The following is an 18,235-nucleotide window of genomic DNA, read 5'->3' as shown; positions in this document are numbered from 1 at the left end:
TTTTTTCAAGTAGTGTCGGTCAGTATCCTGCTTCTAATATAGTGTGCATGGTCATTGCTTTCCTAGTTTTCTGAATGATTGGGATTATTTTACAAGTCGTACTCTACCAATGTTTATTTCTGTTGTATAAAACTGTTTCTAAGAATTTTATTATTCGTTTCAGGTATTCTTTCCCAATTTTCTCCTTCGTTTGTATTAATTTCATGGTATCTGTTTTTGGCAACTCCCAGATATTTGTAGCTATAAGATACAGTTTCAGGTTACACAGATATTATTATTATTATTATTATTATTATTATTATCATCATCATTATAATTATCGTCATCATCATCATCATCATCATCATCATTATCAGTAGTAGTAGTAGTAGTAGTAGTAGTAGTAGTAGTTCTCACACAGATCATCATCATAGATCACTCACTGACAAAAACCGATGGTTTCCCTCGAGTTTAGGTGACAACAAATCTCCCCAGATTTGCAGTACTCTTCCTCTTTTTCGTTAAAATTTGCAAATGGATTTACTTTATTGCAACAGCTGTTTGCCATTGACTTCTCGCTGGTAATAACCATTGGTTTTTCCTGGTGTTTTGGTTGCAATAGGCCTCCTTCCCCTTCGCACTCATCCAGTGGAGGTCTTCTTTGTGCTTTTTCCCTATCGATCCTTTCATCCGCCTTGTCATTTCACGACTATGAGGTGTGTCAATGGCAACACTACACTTACAATTCTTCAGTTTCAGTTTTCTTGGTTCTATGTGGTGTTCCTCCATCTTTTTGCTTTACTACTGTTGTAGTTACTCTGATACGGCATAAGTTAAGCAACGTTGAGCCTGGTCAGTACTAAATGGGTGACCATTTGGCACTTCAAGGTATTGTATGTGTTTTGACATTGTTTCCAGTCGTCCTGGACTTTTCTTTGCCACTGGACTACAGCAGTGCCGATTCAGAAAAGGTGTGGTTGAATATTGCGCAACTCTCGCCTCACAATTACATGCGCAGCTGCCCCTACAGGGGGTATCCTTTATTTTCCGAAACTGAGCAGGCATCGAGTTATTATGAGGCTAGTCTCTAGCTCATCATGATCAGTTTTTGCATTTGAGAGTTTTCCATAGAATTTTGGCTGTTTTCAGCATTACCGTCTGTTGTATAGTCGCAATCTTCCCCTTGATTCCGATTTCTCCTAGTCTTATTTTTAAGGTCTTTGAGACAGTTCTTAGTACTTTTACAATTATCAGTATTATATTGATATTATTATTACTCACATGGAGCTTCCGAACAAACCATGATCAGAGATTTCTCTCTGCCAACAACCTGTGGTGTTTCCTGGAATAGGAGTGACAACAATCTCCTCAAACTTCCAGTACTCACCTCCTCTTACAATAACCTTTGCAAATTAGTTTGTGTTATTGCAATAGCCGTTTACCATTGATTTTTCGTTGGTAGCGATCATTGGTCTTTGCTAGGATTTGGCTGACAATAAGTCTCCCAAGGTTCCAGTCCGCTTCGCACTCATCCAATGAAGATCTGGTTAATGTTTTCTCTCCTCGATCTTTCCATCCTCCTAAACCCTCCTCACTTATTTCGTGTGGCAAAAAGGGGGAAGGCGAGGGCGGTTAACTTACAATTCTAAAGTTTCAGTTTTCATGATTCCATGTGGAGGTTTTTTGTGTTTTATCTGTAACAATTTCTATATGTCCGGGTCGCGACTCGTGGATTATGTTAGTCTCCATATTCAAGAGTTTTCTTTGATATTTCAACCGTTTTTCATCATTGTTATCCGTTGTATCTTCTCTGTCATTCGTCTGATTCCATATTATTATTGGCTCTCAAGGGGCTTTCACACAGGTCATCAAAGATCTCTCCATAAAACAACCTGTGGTGTTCCCTAGAGACTGAGTCGCAACAAGTCTCCTCGGGTTTCCAGTACTCACCCCAACTTTTTCATAAAATTCGCAAATGAATTTGTGCTATCGCAACAGTAATGGATTTCTCGTTGGCAGCGACCATTGGTTTTCACTGGAATTTGAGCGGAAATAAGACTCCCCATTATTATTATTATAATTATTATTATTATTATTAGTAGTAGTAGTAGTAGTAGTAGTAGTAGTAGTTGTTGTTCTTCTTCTTCTTCTTCTTGTTGTTGTTGTTGTTGTTGTTGTTGTTGTTCACTAGGATTAGTCACACATGCCATCATCAAAGAGTTCTCTTTGGAAACAGCCTGTGGTGTTCCGTGGACACTGAGTGATAACAAGTCCTTCCAGATTTCCAGTACTGTCCACCTCTTTCGAGAACCTTTGTAAACTAATTTGTGTTATCGCAACAGCCATCTGCCATTGATTTCTCATTGGTAGCGACCATTGGTCTTCACAGGGATATGGATGGCAATAAGCCTATCCAAGATCACAGTCCCCTTCGCACTCATCCAGCGGAGGTTTGAGACGTGTTTCGTTTCCTCGGTCTTTCCATCTTCTTTGACCTTCCGTTTTATTTGGTGCGGTACTAGGTTATGCTGACAAGAAAAAGAAAAAAAAAGGAAAAACGGGAGGGGGGATAACTTACAATTATGCAATTAACCAGTTTTCAAATGGTTTTTCTTCTTAATAGTTTCTGTATGCCCCGAATCATATATATATATATTAGTCTACGCACTCAATAGTTTTCTTTAATATTTCAGCCGTTTTCATAATTGTTATCCATTGTATCTTTTCGGCCATCCGTCTGATTCCAGTCTTTTCGGCCATCCATCTGATTCCAATCTTTTCGGCCATCCGTCTGATTCCAATCTTTTCGGCCATCCGTCTGATTCCAAACTTTTCGGCAATCCGTCTGATTCCAATCTTTTCGGCCATCCGTCTGATTCGAATCTTTTCGGCCATCCGTCTGATTCGAATCTTTTCGGCCATCCGTCTGATTCCAATCTTTTCGGCCATCCGTCTGATTCGAATCTTTTCGGCCATCCGTCTGATTCCAATCTTTTCGGCCATCCGTCTGATTCCAATCTTTTTGGCCATCCATCTGATTCCATTCTTTTCGGCCATCCGTCTGATTCCATTCTTTTCGGCCATCCGTCTGATTCCAGTCTTTTCGGCCATCCGTCTGATTCCAATCTTTTCGGCCATCCGTCTGATTCCAATCTTTTCGGCCATCCATCTGATTCGAATCTTTTCGGCCATCCGTCTGATTCGAATCTTTTCGGCCATCCGTCTGATTCGAATCTTTTCGGCCATCCATCTGATTCCAATCTTTTCGGCCATCCGTCTGATTCCAATCTTTTCGGCCATCCGTCTGATACCATTCCTTTCGGCCATCCGTCTGATTCGAATCTTTTCGGCCATCCGTCTGATTCCAATCTTTTCGGCCATCCATCTGATTCCAATCTTTTCGGCCATCCGTCTGATTCCATTCTTTTTGGCCATCCGTCTGATTCCATTCTTTTCGGCCATCCGTCTGATTCGAATCTTTTCGGCCATCCATCTGATTCCAATCTTTTCGGCCATCCGTCTGATTCGAATCTTTTCGTCCATCCATCTGATTCCAATCTTTTTGGCCATCCATCTGATTCCAATCTTTTCGGCCATCCGTCTGATTCCATTCTTTTCGGCTATCAATCTGATTCCAATCTTTTTGGCCATCCATCTGATTCCAATCTTTTTGGCCATCCGTCTCATTCCATTCTTTTCAGCCATCCGTCTGATTCCATTCTTTTTGGCCATCCGTCTGATTCCAATCTTTTTGGCCATCCATCTGATTCCAATCTTTTTGGCCATCCATCTGATTCCAATCTTTTTGGCCATCCGTCTGATTTGAATCTTTTTGGCCATCCGTCTGATTCCATTCTTTTCGGCCATCCGTCTGATTCCATTCTTTTTGGCCATCCATCTGATTCCAATATTTTTGGCCATCCATCTGATTCCAATCTTTTTGGCCATCCGTCTGATTCCAATCTTTTTGGCCATCCGTCTGATTCCATTCTTTTCGGCCATCCGTCTGATTCCAATCTTTTCGGCCATCCGTCTGATTCCAATCTTTTTGGCCATCAATCTGATTCCAATCTTTTCGGCCATCCGTCTGATTCCAATCTTTTCGGCCATCCATCTGATTCCAATCTTTTTGGCCATCCGTCTGATTCCATTCTTTTTGGCCATCCATCTGATTCCAATCTTTTCCGCCATCCGTCTGATTCCAATCTTTTCATCCATCCATCTGATTCCAATCTTTTCGGCCATCCGTCTGATTCGAATCTTTTCGGCCATCCGTCTGATTCGAATCTTTTCGGCCATCCGTCTGATTCCAATCTTTTTGGCCATCCATCTGATTCCAATCTTTTTGGCCATCCGTCTGATTCCATTCTTTTCGGACATCCGTCTGATTCCATTCTTTTCGGCCATCCGTCTGATTCCAATCTTTTTGGCCATCCATCTGATTCCAATCTTTTTGGCCATCCATCTGATTCCAATCTTTTTGGCCATCCGTCTGATTCCAATCTTTTCGGCCATCCATCTGATTCCAATCTTTTTGGCCATCCATCTGATTCCATTCTTTTTGGCCATCCGTCTGATTCTATTCTTTTCGGCCATCCGTCTGATTCCATTCTTTTCGGCCATCCGTCTGATTCCATTCTTTTTGGCCATCCATCTGATTCCAATCTTTTTGGCCATCCGTCTGATTCCAATCTTTTCGGCCATCTATCTGATTCCATTCTTTTTGGCCATCCGTCTGATTCCATTCTTTTTGGCCATCCATGGGATTCGAATCTTTTCGGCCATCCGTCTGATTCCAATCTTTTCGGCCATCCATCTGATTCCAATCTTTTTGGCAATCCGTCTGATTCCATTCTTTTTGGCCATCCATCTGATTCCAATCTTTTCGGCCATCCGTCTGATTCCATTCTTTTCGGCTATCAATCTGATTCCAATCTTTTTGGCCATCCATCTGATTCCAATCTTTTTGGCCATCCGTCTGATTCCAATCTTTTCAGCCATCCGTTTGATTCCATTCTTTTCGGCCATCCGTCTGATTCCAATCTTTTTGGCCATCCATCTGATTCCAATATTTTTGGCCATCCGTCTGATTCCAATCTTTTTGGCTCCGTCTGATTCCAATCTTTTTGGCCATCCGTCTGATTCCAATCTTTTTGGCCATCCATCTAATTCCAATCTTTTCGGCCATCCGTCTGATTCCAATCTTTTCGGCCATCCATCTGATTCCAATCTTTTTGGCCATCCGTCTGATTCCATTCTTTTTGTCCATCCATCTGATTCCAATCTTTTCCGCCATCCGTCTGATTCCATTCTTTTCGGCCATCCATCAGATTCACATCTTTTCGGCCATCCGTCTGATTCGAATCTTTTCGGCCATCCGTCTGATTCGAATCTTTTCGGCCATCCATCTGATTCCTATCTTTTCAACCATCAGTCTGATTCGAATCTTTTCGGCCATCCGTCTGATTCATTTCTTTTCGGCAATCCGTCTGATTCGAATCTTTTCGGCCATCCGTCTGATTTGAATCTTTTCGGCCATCCATCTGATTCCAATCTTTTCGGCCATCCATCTGATTCCAATCTTTTCGGCCATCCGTCTGATTCCATTCTGTTCGGCCATCCGTCCGATTCAAATCTTTTCGGCCATCCATCTGATTCCAATCTTTTCGGCCATCCGTCTGATTCCAATCTTTTCGGCCATCCGTCTGATTCCAATCTTTTCGACCATCCATCTTATTCCAATCTTTTTGACCATCCGTCTGATTCCATTCTTTTCGGCCATCCATCTGATTCCAATCTTTTTGGCCATCCATCTGATTCCAATCTTTTTGGCCATCCATCTGATTCCAATCTTTTCGGCCATCCATCTGATTCACATCTTTTTGGCCATCCATCTGATTCCAATCTTTTCGGCCATCCGTCTGATTCCAATCTTTTCGACCATCCATCTGATTCCAATCTTTTTGACCATCCGTCTGATTCCATTCTTTTCGGCCATCCATCTGATTCCAATCTTTTTGACCATCCGTCTGATTCCAATCTTTTCGGCCATCCATCTGATTCCAGTCTTTTTGACCATCCGTCTGATTCCATTCTTTTTGTCCATCCATCTGATTCCAATCTTTTCCGCCATCCGTCTGATTCCATTCTTTTCGGCCATCCATCAGATTCACATCTTTTCGGCCATCCGTCTGATTCGAATCTTTTCGGCCATCCGTCTGATTCGAATCTTTTCGGCCATCCATCTGATTCCTATCTTTTCAACCATCAGTCTGATTCGAATCTTTTCGGCCATCCGTCTGATTCATTTCTTTTCGGCAATCCGTCTGATTCGAATCTTTTCGGCCATCCGTCTGATTTGAATCTTTTCGGCCATCCATCTGATTCCAATCTTTTCGGCCATCCATCTGATTCCAATCTTTTCGGCCATCCGTCTGATTCCATTCTGTTCGGCCATCCGTCCGATTCAAATCTTTTCGGCCATCCATCTGATTCCAATCTTTTCGGCCATCCGTCTGATTCCAATCTTTTCGGCCATCCGTCTGATTCCAATCTTTTCGACCATCCATCTTATTCAAATCTTTTTGACCATCCGTCTGATTCCATTCTTTTCGGCCATCCATCTGATTCCAATCTTTTTGGCCATCCATCTGATTCCAATCTTTTTGGCCATCCATCTGATTCCAATCTTTTCGGCCATCCATCTGATTCACATCTTTTTGGCCATCCATCTGATTCCAATCTTTTCGGCCATCCGTCTGATTCCAATCTTTTCGACCATCCATCTGATTCCAATCTTTTTGACCATCCGTCTGATTCCATTCTTTTCGGCCATCCATCTGATTCCAATCTTTTTGACCATCCGTCTGATTCCAATCTTTTCGGCCATCCATCTGATTCCAGTCTTTTTGACCATCCATCTGATTCCATTCTTTTCGGCCATCCATCTGATTCCAATCTTTTTGACCATCCGTCTGATTCCATTCTTTTCGGCCATCCATCTGATTCCAATCTTTTTGCCCATCCGTCTGATTCCAATCTTTTTGGCCATCCATCTGATTCCAATCTTTTTGGCCATCCATCTGATTCCAATCTTTTTGACCATCCGTCTGATTCCATTCTTTTCGGCCATCCATCTGATTCCAATCTTTTTGGCCATCCATCTGATTCCAATCTTTTTGGCCATCCATCTGATTCCAATCTTTTCGGCCATCCATCTGATTCACATCTTTTTGGCCATCCATCTGATTCCAATCTTTTCGGCCATCCGTCTGATTCCAATCTTTTCGACCATCCATCTTATTCCAATCTTTTTGACCATCCGTCTGATTCCATTCTTTTCGGCCATCCATCTGATTCCAATCTTTTTGGCCATCCATCTGATTCCAATCTTTTTTGCCATCCATCTGATTCACATCTTTTTGGCCATCCGTCTGATTCCAATCTTTTTGGCCATCCATCTGATTCCAATCTTTTTGGCCATCCGTCTGATTCCATTCTTTTTGGCCATCCGTCTGATTCCATTCTTTTCGGCCATCCGTCTGATTCCATTCTTTTCGGCCATCCGTTTGATTCCATTCTTTTTGGCCATCCATCTGATTCCAATATTTTGGCCATCCGTCTGATTCCAATCTTTTCGGCCATCCATCTGATTCCATTCTTTTTGGCCATCCGTTTGATTCCATTCTTTTGTGCCATCCATCTGATTCCAATCTTTTCGGCCATCCGTCTGATTCCATTCTTTTGGGCCATCCATCTGATTTCAATCTTTTTGGCCATCCGTCTGATTCCATTCTTTTCGGCCATCCGTCTTATTCCATTCTTTTCGGCCATCCGTCTGATTCCATTCTTTTTGGCCATCCATCTGATTCCAATCTTTTTGGCAATCCATCTGATTCCAATCTTTTCGGCCATCCGTCTGATTCCATTCTTTTTGGCCATCCATCTTATTCCATTCTTTTTGGCCATCCATCTGATTCGAATCTTTTCGGCCATCTGTCTGATTCCATCCTTTCGGCCATCCGTCTGATTCCAATCTTTTTGGCCATCCATCTGATTCCAATCTTTTTGGCCATCCATCTGATGCCAATCTTTTTGGCCATCCGTCTGATTCCATTCTTTTTGGCCATCCGTCTGATTCCATACTTTTTGGCCATCCATCTGATTCCAATCTTTTTGGCCATCCATCTGATTCCATTCTTTTTGGCCATCCATCTGATTCCAATCTTTTTGGCCATCCGTCTGATTCCATTCTTTTTGGCCATCCATCTGATTCCAATCTTTTTGGCCATCCATCTGATTCCATTCTTTTCGGCCATCCGTCTGATTTCTATTCTTTTCAGCCATCCGTCTGATTCCATTCTTTTTTGCCATCCATCTGATTCCAATCTTTTTGGCCATCCATCTGATTCCATTCTTTTTGGCCATCCATCTGATTCCATTCTTTTTGGCCATCCATCTGATTCCAATCTTTTTGGCCATCCATCTGATTCCATTCTTTTCGGCCATCCGTCTGATTCCATTCTTTTCGGCCATCCGTCTGATTCCTATCTTTTTGGCCATCCATCTGATTCCAATCTTTTTGGCCATCCGTCTGATTCCATTCTTTCTGGCCATCCGTCTGATTCCATTCTTTTTGGCAATCCATCTGATTCCAATCTTTTTGGCCATCCATCTGATTCCAATCTTTTTGGCCATCCATCTGATTCCATTCTTTTCGGCCATCCGTCGTATTCCATTCTTTTCGGCCATCCGTCTGATTCCAATCTTTTTGGCCATCCATCTGATTCCAATCTTGTTGGCCATCCATCTGATTCCAATCTTTTCGGCCATCCGTCTGATTCCATTCTTTTTGGCCATCCGTCTGATTCCATTCTTTTTGGCCATCCATCTGATTCCAATCTTTTTAGCCATCCATCTAATTCGAATCTTTTCGGCCATCCGTCGTATTCCATTCTTTTCGGCCATCCGTCTGATTCCAATCTTTTTGGCCATCAATCTGACTCCAATCTTTTTGGCCATCCATCTGATTCCAATGTTTTTGGCCATCCGTCTGATTCCATTCTTTTCGGCCATCCGTCTGATTCCATTCTTTTTGGCCATCCATCTGATTCCAATCTTTTTGGCCATCTATCTGATTCCATTCTTTTTGGCCATCCATCTGATTCCAATCTTTTTGGCCATCCATCTGATTCCATTCTTTTTGGCCATCCATCTGATTCCAATCTTTTTGGCCATCCATCTGATTCCATTCTTTTCGGCCATCCGTCTGATTCCATTCTTTTCGGCCATCCGTCTTATTCCAATCTTTTTGGCCATCCATCTGATTCCAATCTTTTTGGCCATCCATCTGATTCCATTCTTTTTGGCCATCCATCTGATTCCATTCTTTTTGGCCATCCATCTGATTCCAATCTTTTTGGCCATCCATCTGATTCCATTCTTTTCGGCCATCCGTCTGATTCCATTCTTTTCGGCCATCCGTCTGATTCCAATCTTTTTGGCCATCCATCTGATTCCAATCTTTTTGGCCATCCATCTGATTCCAATCTTTTTGGCCATCTGTCTGATTCCAATCTTTTTGGCCATACATCTGATTCCAATCTTTTTGGCCATCCATCTAATTCCAATCTTTTTTGCCATCCATCTAATTCCAATCTTTTTGGCCATCCGTCTGATTCCATTCTTTTCGGCCATCCGTCTGATTCCATTCTTTTCGGCCATCCGTCTGATTCCATTCTTTTTGGCCATCCATCTGATTCCAATGTTTTTGGCTATCCATCTGATTTCAATCTTTTTGGCCATCCATCTGATTCCAATCTTTTTGGCCATCCATCTTATTCCAATCTTTTTGGCCATCCGTCTGATTCCATTCTTTTCGGCCATCAGTCTGATTCCATTCTTTTCGGCCATCTGTCTGATTCCATTCTTTTTGGCCATCCATCTGATTCCAATCTTTTCAGCCATCCATCTGATTCCAATCTTTTTGGCCATCCATCTGATTCCAATCTTTTTGGCCATACATCTGATTCCAATCTTTTCGGCCATCCGTCTGATTCCATTCTTTTTGGCCATCCATCTGATTCCAATCTTTTTGGCAATCCGTCTGATTCCAATCTTTTCGGCCATCCGTCTGATTCCATTCTTTTCGGCCATCCGTCTGATTCCAATCTTTTCAGCCATCCATCTGATTCCAATCTTTTTGGCCATCCATCTGATTCCAATCTTTTCGGCCATCCGTCTGATTCCATTCTTTTTGGCCATCCATCTGATTCCAATCTTTTTGGCCATCCGTCTGATTCCAATCTTTTTGGCCATCCATCTGATTCCAATCTTTTCGGCCATCCGTCTGATTCCAATCTTTTCGGCCATCCATCTGATTCCAATCTTTTAGGCCATCCATCTGATTCCATTCTTTTCGGCCATCCGTCTGATTCCATTCTTTTTGGCCATCCATCTGATTCCAATCTTTTTGGCAATCCGTCTGATTCCAATCTTTTTGGCCATCTGTCTGATTCCATTCTTTTCGGCCATCCGTCTGATTCCATTCTTTTTGGCCATCCATCTTATTCCAATCTTTTTGGCCATCCGTCTGATTCCAATCTTTTCGGCCATCCGTCTGATTCCATTCTTTTCGGCCATCCGTCTGATTTCAATCTTTTCAGCCATCCATCTGATTCCAATCTTTTTGGCCATCCATCTGATTCCAATCTTTTCGGCCATCCGTCTGATTCCATTCTTTTTGGCCATCCATCTGATTCCAATCTTTTCGGCCATCCGTCTGATTCCAGTCTTTTTGGCCATCCGTCTGTTTCCAATCTTTTCGGCCATCCATCTGATTCCAATCTTTTCGGCCATCCGTCTGATTCCATTCTTTTCGGCCATCCGTCTGATTCCATTCTTTTCGGCCATCCGTCTGATTCCAATCTTTTCGGCCATCCGTCTGATTCCAATCTTTACGGCCATCCGTCTGATTCCAGTCTTTTCAGCCATCCGTCTGATTCGAATCTTTTCGGCCATCCGTCTGATTCCATTCTTTTCGGCCATCCATCTGATTCCAGTCTTTTCGGCCATCCGTCTGATTCCAATTTGTTCGGCCATCCATCTGATTCCATTCTTTTTGGCCATCCATCTGATTCCAGTCTTTTCGGCCATCCGTCTGATTCCAATTTGTTCGGCCATCCATCTGATTCCATTCTTTTTGGCCATCCATCTGATTCCAATCTTTTTGGCCATCCATCTTATTTGAATCTTTTCGGCCATCCGTCTGATTCCAATCTTTTCGGCCATCCGTCTGATTCCAATCTTTACGGCCATCCGTCTGATTCCAGTCTTTTCGGCCATATGTCTGATTCCAATCTTTTCGGCCATCCGTCTGATTCCAATCTTTTCGGCCATCCATCTGATTCGAATCTTTTTGGCCATCTGTCTGATTCCATTCTTTTCGGCCATCCGTCTGATTCCATTCTTTTTGGCCATCCATCTTATTCCAATCTTTTTGGCCATCCGTCTGATTCCAATCTTTTCGGCCATCCGTCTGATTCCATTCTTTTCGGCCATCCGTCTGATTTCAATCTTTTCAGCCATCCATCTGATTCCAATCTTTGCGGCCATCCATCTGATTCCAATCTTTTCGGCCATCCGTCTGATTCCATTCTTTTTGGCCATCCATCTGATTCCAATCTTTTCGGCCATCCGTCTGATTCCAGTCTTTTTGGCCATCCGTCTGTTTCCAATCTTTTCGGCCATCCAATCTTTTTGGCCATCTGTCTGATTCCATTCTTTTCGGCCATCCGTCTGATTCCATTCTTTTTGGCCATCCATCTTATTCCAATCTTTTTGGCCATCCGTCTGATTCCAATCTTTTCGGCCATCCGTCTGATTCCATTCTTTTCGGCCATCCGTCTGATTTCAATCTTTTCAGCCATCCATCTGATTCCAATCTTTTTGGCCATCCATCTGATTCCAATCTTTTCGGCCATCCGTCTGATTCCATTCTTTTTGGCCATCCATCTGATTCCAATCTTTTCGGCCATCCGTCTGATTCCAGTCTTTTTGGCCATCCGTCTGTTTCCAATCTTTTCGGCCATCCATCTGATTCCAATCTTTTCGGCCATCCGTCTGATTCCATTCTTTTCGGCCATCCGTCTGATTCCATTCTTTTCGGCCATCCGTCTTATTCCAATCTTTTCGGCCATCCGTCTGATTCCAATCTTTACGGCCATCCGTCTGATTCCAGTCTTTTCAGCCATCCGTCTGATTCGAATCTTTTCGGCCATCCGTCTGATTCCATTCTTTTCGGCCATCCATCTGATTCCAGTCTTTTCGGCCATCCGTCTGATTCCAATTTGTTCGGCCATCCATCTGATTCCATTCTTTTTGGCCATCCATCTGATTCCAGTCTTTTCGGCCATCCGTCTGATTCCAATTTGTTCGGCCATCCATCTGATTCCATTCTTTTTGGCCATCCATCTGATTCCAATCTTTTTGGCCATCCATCTTATTTGAATCTTTTCGGCCATCCGTCTGATTCCCATCTTTTCGGCCATCCGTCTGATTCCAATCTTTACGGCCATCCGTCTGATTCCAGTCTTTTCGGCCATATGTCTGATTCCAATCTTTTCGGCCATCCGTCTGATTCCAATCTTTTCGGCCATCCATCTGATTCCAATCTTTTTGGCCATCCATCTGATTCCAATCTTTTTTGCCATCCATCTGATTCCAATCTTTTCGGCCACCCGTCTGATTCCAATGTTGTCGGCCATCCGTCTGATTCCATTCTTTTCGGCCATCCGTCTGATTCCAATCTTTTCGGCCATCCGTCTGATTCCAATCTTTTTGGCCATCCGTCTGATTCCAATCTTTGCGGCCATCCGTCTGATTCGAATCTTTTCGGCCATCAGTCTGATTCCATTCTTTTCGGCCATCCGTCTGATTCCAGTCTTTTCGGCCATCCGTCTGATTCCAATCTCGCCAATTCTTTTCTCAAAGATTTTCGGTATTGTTCCCAGTGTCTGTAATAATATTGGTGTTTTCTTAACTTCGTTCATTTTCCATATCCCTTTGACCTCCCTTTCCAGTTCTGTTGTAATTATTATTACTATTATTATTATTATTATTTTTATTATTGCTACTACTACAACCTTAGTAGTAGTAGTAGTAGTAGTAGTCTGAACTCTTTGAACAAACATACCCTCACCCACTTACGCTCTTCCCATGCATTGCAATTTCTGGGAGCAAATCTGTTAATATTCTTTGCTTAATTATTTCGTCATTTGTTCTTTGGTTGTTGTTGGTTGGTTGTTTGTTTGTTTGTTTGTTTTTTTTTGGGGGGGGGGTCTTTTTTCGATTCTCAAAGACATAAAGGTTTTGTGTTCTTTATGACATTTCATCTCGACTTCTTATGAATGGCGAGTCAATTTTATTCCTCCGCATGAACGATTTCGCAAAATAATTCCAGTTAACAAGAAGAACAAAAAAAAAACACACAATCCCCCTTTTTTTCTCTATTTTATTTATTTTAGAAAAAAAAAGAAATTTTTCAAACCTCAAGCGACGTCATGATTTTTTTTCTTTTTTTAATAAAACATTTTCTTCTTTTACTCTTTTTAAATTTAATAACTGGATAATGAGATTTTCCCCCTGTCGCCATTAACCCCAACTGCAATGAAATAATAAGAAATAATAATGCAACAACCATTAGCGCCGATTGCTGTAACTCACTCACCCCTTGCGTTTTCATAAGAAAATTGTAAATCTCATTGTATGATATTTGACTTTTATATTGTTCGCCGTGTAGACGTCAACGCGTGGATTCTAATTAACTACTGAAGTTAAAGCTGTACACTGTAGCCCATTAATGCCTGACACGTTTTGAAACTTTCTCGTTTTTAATTAAAACTAGACGATTAGTTACCCGTTTGGTTCGTGTTGGTACCTTTTAGTCTACTGCAACCTCTCTTCCACGGAAGAGACGTTGCGAGCCTGTCTTTGTTTTATCGTTATTTCCATGACAAGTGCTCGTCCGAGCTCAAATCTCTGACCCCCCTCGCCAATCTTTCACGAAAAACAACCGTCTAGCTGAAACCACTGTCAGTAATTTCCCCACTCTTTATCTGTGCTAAAACCAAAACGTAGATTCCATGAACAAAGTGCACGCCTGTGGAACTCTCTTCCGTTTGCCTGTTTCCCACCTGACTACAACTTGGATGTCTTCAGGTCCGACATAAACAAATTTCTGATGAATCGCCCCCCCCCCAAAGTAAGACACTTTATCAAATCTCCGTTACTAACGATTACTTCGATACTATCACATTGATTACTGTACACGCAATAACCCTTATCCTGCAGTGGTTTCCGGGCCTTGATAAGTGGTGACCTCCATGTAAAAAAAAAACTTAACAGTCATGCACTAACCAATACTCTCTCCCTTCCTCTGTTTCTTTCTCTGTCTCTTTCTCCTTCTCTCTGTCTCTTTCTCACTCTCTTTCTTTTTCTGAAAAGGTATAAAAAAAACAATCTCTTTTTTTTTCAATTTTATTATGCTCTCATTTCTAGGTATGGATGAGGCATCTTACCGGATGCAAGACATTCGCCTGCTATCTAATATATTCCAACCGAGAGATCATTTTAGGACTCTAACACTCCCTTTAGGTAAAATTGTTTGAACCTTTCTTGCGCTTGGTTCACCGGGTAGTTTTCATGGTCTGTAGTGACTGCTATATTGTTTGAATGTGAAAATAATTATATATCTAACATTCGAAAAATCTAATATTAATTTGCTCGTTTGGTTAGTTTGTTAAATGACATCGTCTTAGTCTGTGCAAAACCCTACCTTTGAGATTTCATAGCAGTTGAATGACTACACGTATTGCTAAGAAGAAGTAGGTTCATTCCACAATCAGAGCGATATTGCTAGAGCACTGTTAGGTTCCTCCAACTAACCACACACACACACACACACACATAATAGAACAACAGTCTAAAGAGCAGAGTATATCTTAATGTATTAATAAATTCATTAATACAATTAAAAGAAAATAAAAGAAAACAGTGCTCGTTGTCATGTAGATATATAAGCTCGATGGGCACCGATATCCTAGATCTATTTTAATATTGAATAAGATGATTGATAACTTATAATTAAAATTAGAAATTAAAAATCTGTTTCACAAGGAAAAGCAAACAAAATCAATAAATTGTACGATCGTTTCGGAAACAATGTTTTTATTGAGATAAACAATGAGTCTTGGACACCCCCCCCCCAATAATATTTTTGCTGATGAGGCGACTTTGTTTCAAAAAACTATATGATAAAATTATTGTCCAAGACTTATTGTCTATCTCAATAAAGACATCGTTTCCGAAACGATCGTACAATTTATTGATTTTGTTCGTTTTTCCTTGTGAAATAGATTTTTAATTTTTAATTTTAATTATAAATTATCAATCATCTTACTTAATATATATATATATATATATATATATATATATATATATATTTCATTAAATAAAATAGACGTTTTCTGTCTATTAATTCAATTTTCGGTCGTTTTCAACTTCCAAATAAGTCTTCACTTTTAGCAGGAACTGGCTAATGGTTCAAAACCAGTTAGATTAATTTATCCATGACGATGAATCCTGAAGGATTGGAAAGTAATCGAACTTATGATAAAAATGGTGATTTTTTTACGTGGTGGTCACCACTTATCAAGGCCCAGAAGCCACTCGGGAATAAGGTTTATTGTGTGTACAGTGATCAATGGGATAGTGTTGTAGTAATAGTTAGTATTTGAGATTTGATAAACTGGCATTACTTAAGGGGGGGGTCATCAGGAATTTGTTTATGCTGGACTTGGAGACATCCAAGTTGCAGTTAGGAGGGAAACAGGCAAACGGAAGAGAGATGTGCAGTTCTGAGAAAGAAGCTTTGTTCATGGAATCTACGTCTTGATTTATGCACAGATAAAGAGTGGGGAAAATTATTGGCAGTGGTTTCAGCTAGACGGGTGTTTATCGTGAAAGATTGGCGAGGGGGAGCAGAGATTGGAGCTCAGACGAGCACTTGCCATGGAAATAACGATAAAACAAAGATAGGCTCGCAACGTCTCTTCTGTGGGAGAAAGGGCGCAGGGAAGAGAAAATGGCATCCCCCACTAAGCCACGAAGTCTATTTTGTACTCTGTCAAGGCAGGATAGGCTGTTTTTAGTGGTGATTACATCACCCAGTTCCCAGAAGTGAAGACTGTTATTCGGAAGTTGGAAAGGATCGTAAATAAAATTAATGAAAAAAAAAAACGCCTATTTTATTTAATGAAATATGCCATAGAGAAAAAAATGCTGTATATGTATAATTTATTTCTCATTTAAATATTTTCTACATGCGTAAACATGACATTTTTCGAAGTTTCACTTCTCGTCAGTATAGCTAAACTGATTGAGACTCGAACTCCCCACCGCTCGATACGTAACCTGATGCCTTAACACCGGACCACGAGATCTTAATAATTCTGTTCACGGTTTTTATCGCTTTTAAATGTAAGAATTTTTTTTTCTTTCATATAAGCGATTCTGTGGTGATTTTTTCACTCCTTAGGTGTTTAAAGAGAATTGTTATCTGCCCTTTGTTTATATTCTAGTCGCCCCCACATTTTGGTACATATTATTATTTAAATATTTATTTAAATTCTCAGTCTCAATAAGTTCAGCTATACTGACGAGCAGTTAAACTTCGGAACATGTCATGTCTATAGATAACTTAATTTATGCACGTAGAAAATATTTAAAATGCAACATTCTAACAATCTTTGTTCATGAAAAATAATGTCTTTAAATGTTGCCCATTTTCAGCTCCGCATGTTTTTGCTCTTTCCAAAACATTATTCATGGCGGATTGCAGAATCTCTGGACCATAGATAATACACACCATTTTTCAAGGTTAAGGTCAAAAGTCAAGGTCATAGCCTATGTATATATATTCTCCTGCAGCCCACACTATTGGACCGATTATGACATCTGGCAGAATGATGGTTCCCAGCTAGGGGGTGGGCCACACCATTTTTCAATGTGAAGGTCAAAGATCAAAGTCATAGTCTCTATATGCTTTCCTACAGCCCGCACCATTGGACCGATCAAGATCAGACCGGGTATGGCGTGAGTCTCCGACTTAGAAATGTTGCACATTATTTTTCAAGGTTAAGGTCAAATGTTAAGGTCGGGTATCTTTGTTAGTTTAATAATTTTTTTTAATAGAACAATTAAAACAGTTGTATTGCTATAAACGGGAAATAACACGCAGCTAATTTTGAAAATAGATTTTCTTTAATGTAATATGCAAATAAGGTTATTACTTGAATGTAGAATTCCGTTGAATAAATAGTATATATATAGAAATGATGGAATTAAACTTTATAAATGTCCCTTCTCCAGTATGATAATTAATTTGTGAAAAGTGAACATTTTGCATATATTAATCAAATTAAGAACAAAGTACCAGCCAGGAATACGACTTTGTCATACTAGATATAGGAGAAGGGGTACATATTATTATTTATAATAAGACTAGCCTGGGTGCCCGGCGTTGCCCGGCTGTTTGGAGGTGTGTGTTGAGAAAAAAGTGGTAGTGAGCAAGCAGGCTCGAACCCGTACTGCGAAGGAGGAAAAGAACGTGAAAATACAAAAAAAAACGTGAAATCTTTGTCGTTGCGTCCATCGCCAAACCGGAAGTGGCTAAGGTTTAAATTAATGCCAGTTAATCGTAAAGAGGGATGACTTTCGAAAATATCGGCGAAAAAAACGACCGTTCCCTGTAGAAAGGTTCCCAGTTGAGGGTGAAGGAATTAATGTTTTAGCCAATTTTTCGATATTTGTTGTCCGAAAGGGTCGACTTTAAAACGATATCGATCTCGTGAAAACCTATCGCCTCTGTCGAAAGTTTTAAGCATACATACATACATACATACATACATACATACATACATAAATTTAAACAGACAGGTGAGGTTTATATTATAGAAGTTTAATGTAATTATCGATTTATACCTGGAAACTTACAGCCGACATCTTTGTAAGATTTTGTAGCCTGGCATAACATCCGGTGAATTATGTCACATCTGTTTATGTTTCTTTTTGTGTTTGTTAATGTATGCGTCGTATTAAAAATGTACTTATTGTCAAAACTATGCTTCGTTTTCGACATCCAAAAGTCAGAAAAAAACATTTGGCAATTCTCAATTGCATATTCGATCCCAACCTCCAC

This window comes from Euprymna scolopes, chromosome 40 (genome assembly GCF_053919585.1).
Source record: "Euprymna scolopes isolate OS-2025 chromosome 40, ASM5391958v1, whole genome shotgun sequence".
NCBI classification, from domain to species: domain Eukaryota; kingdom Metazoa; phylum Mollusca; class Cephalopoda; order Sepiida; family Sepiolidae; genus Euprymna; species Euprymna scolopes.
The sequence above is the reverse complement of the archived record's forward strand: the minus strand, read 5'-3'. Positions refer to the sequence as shown.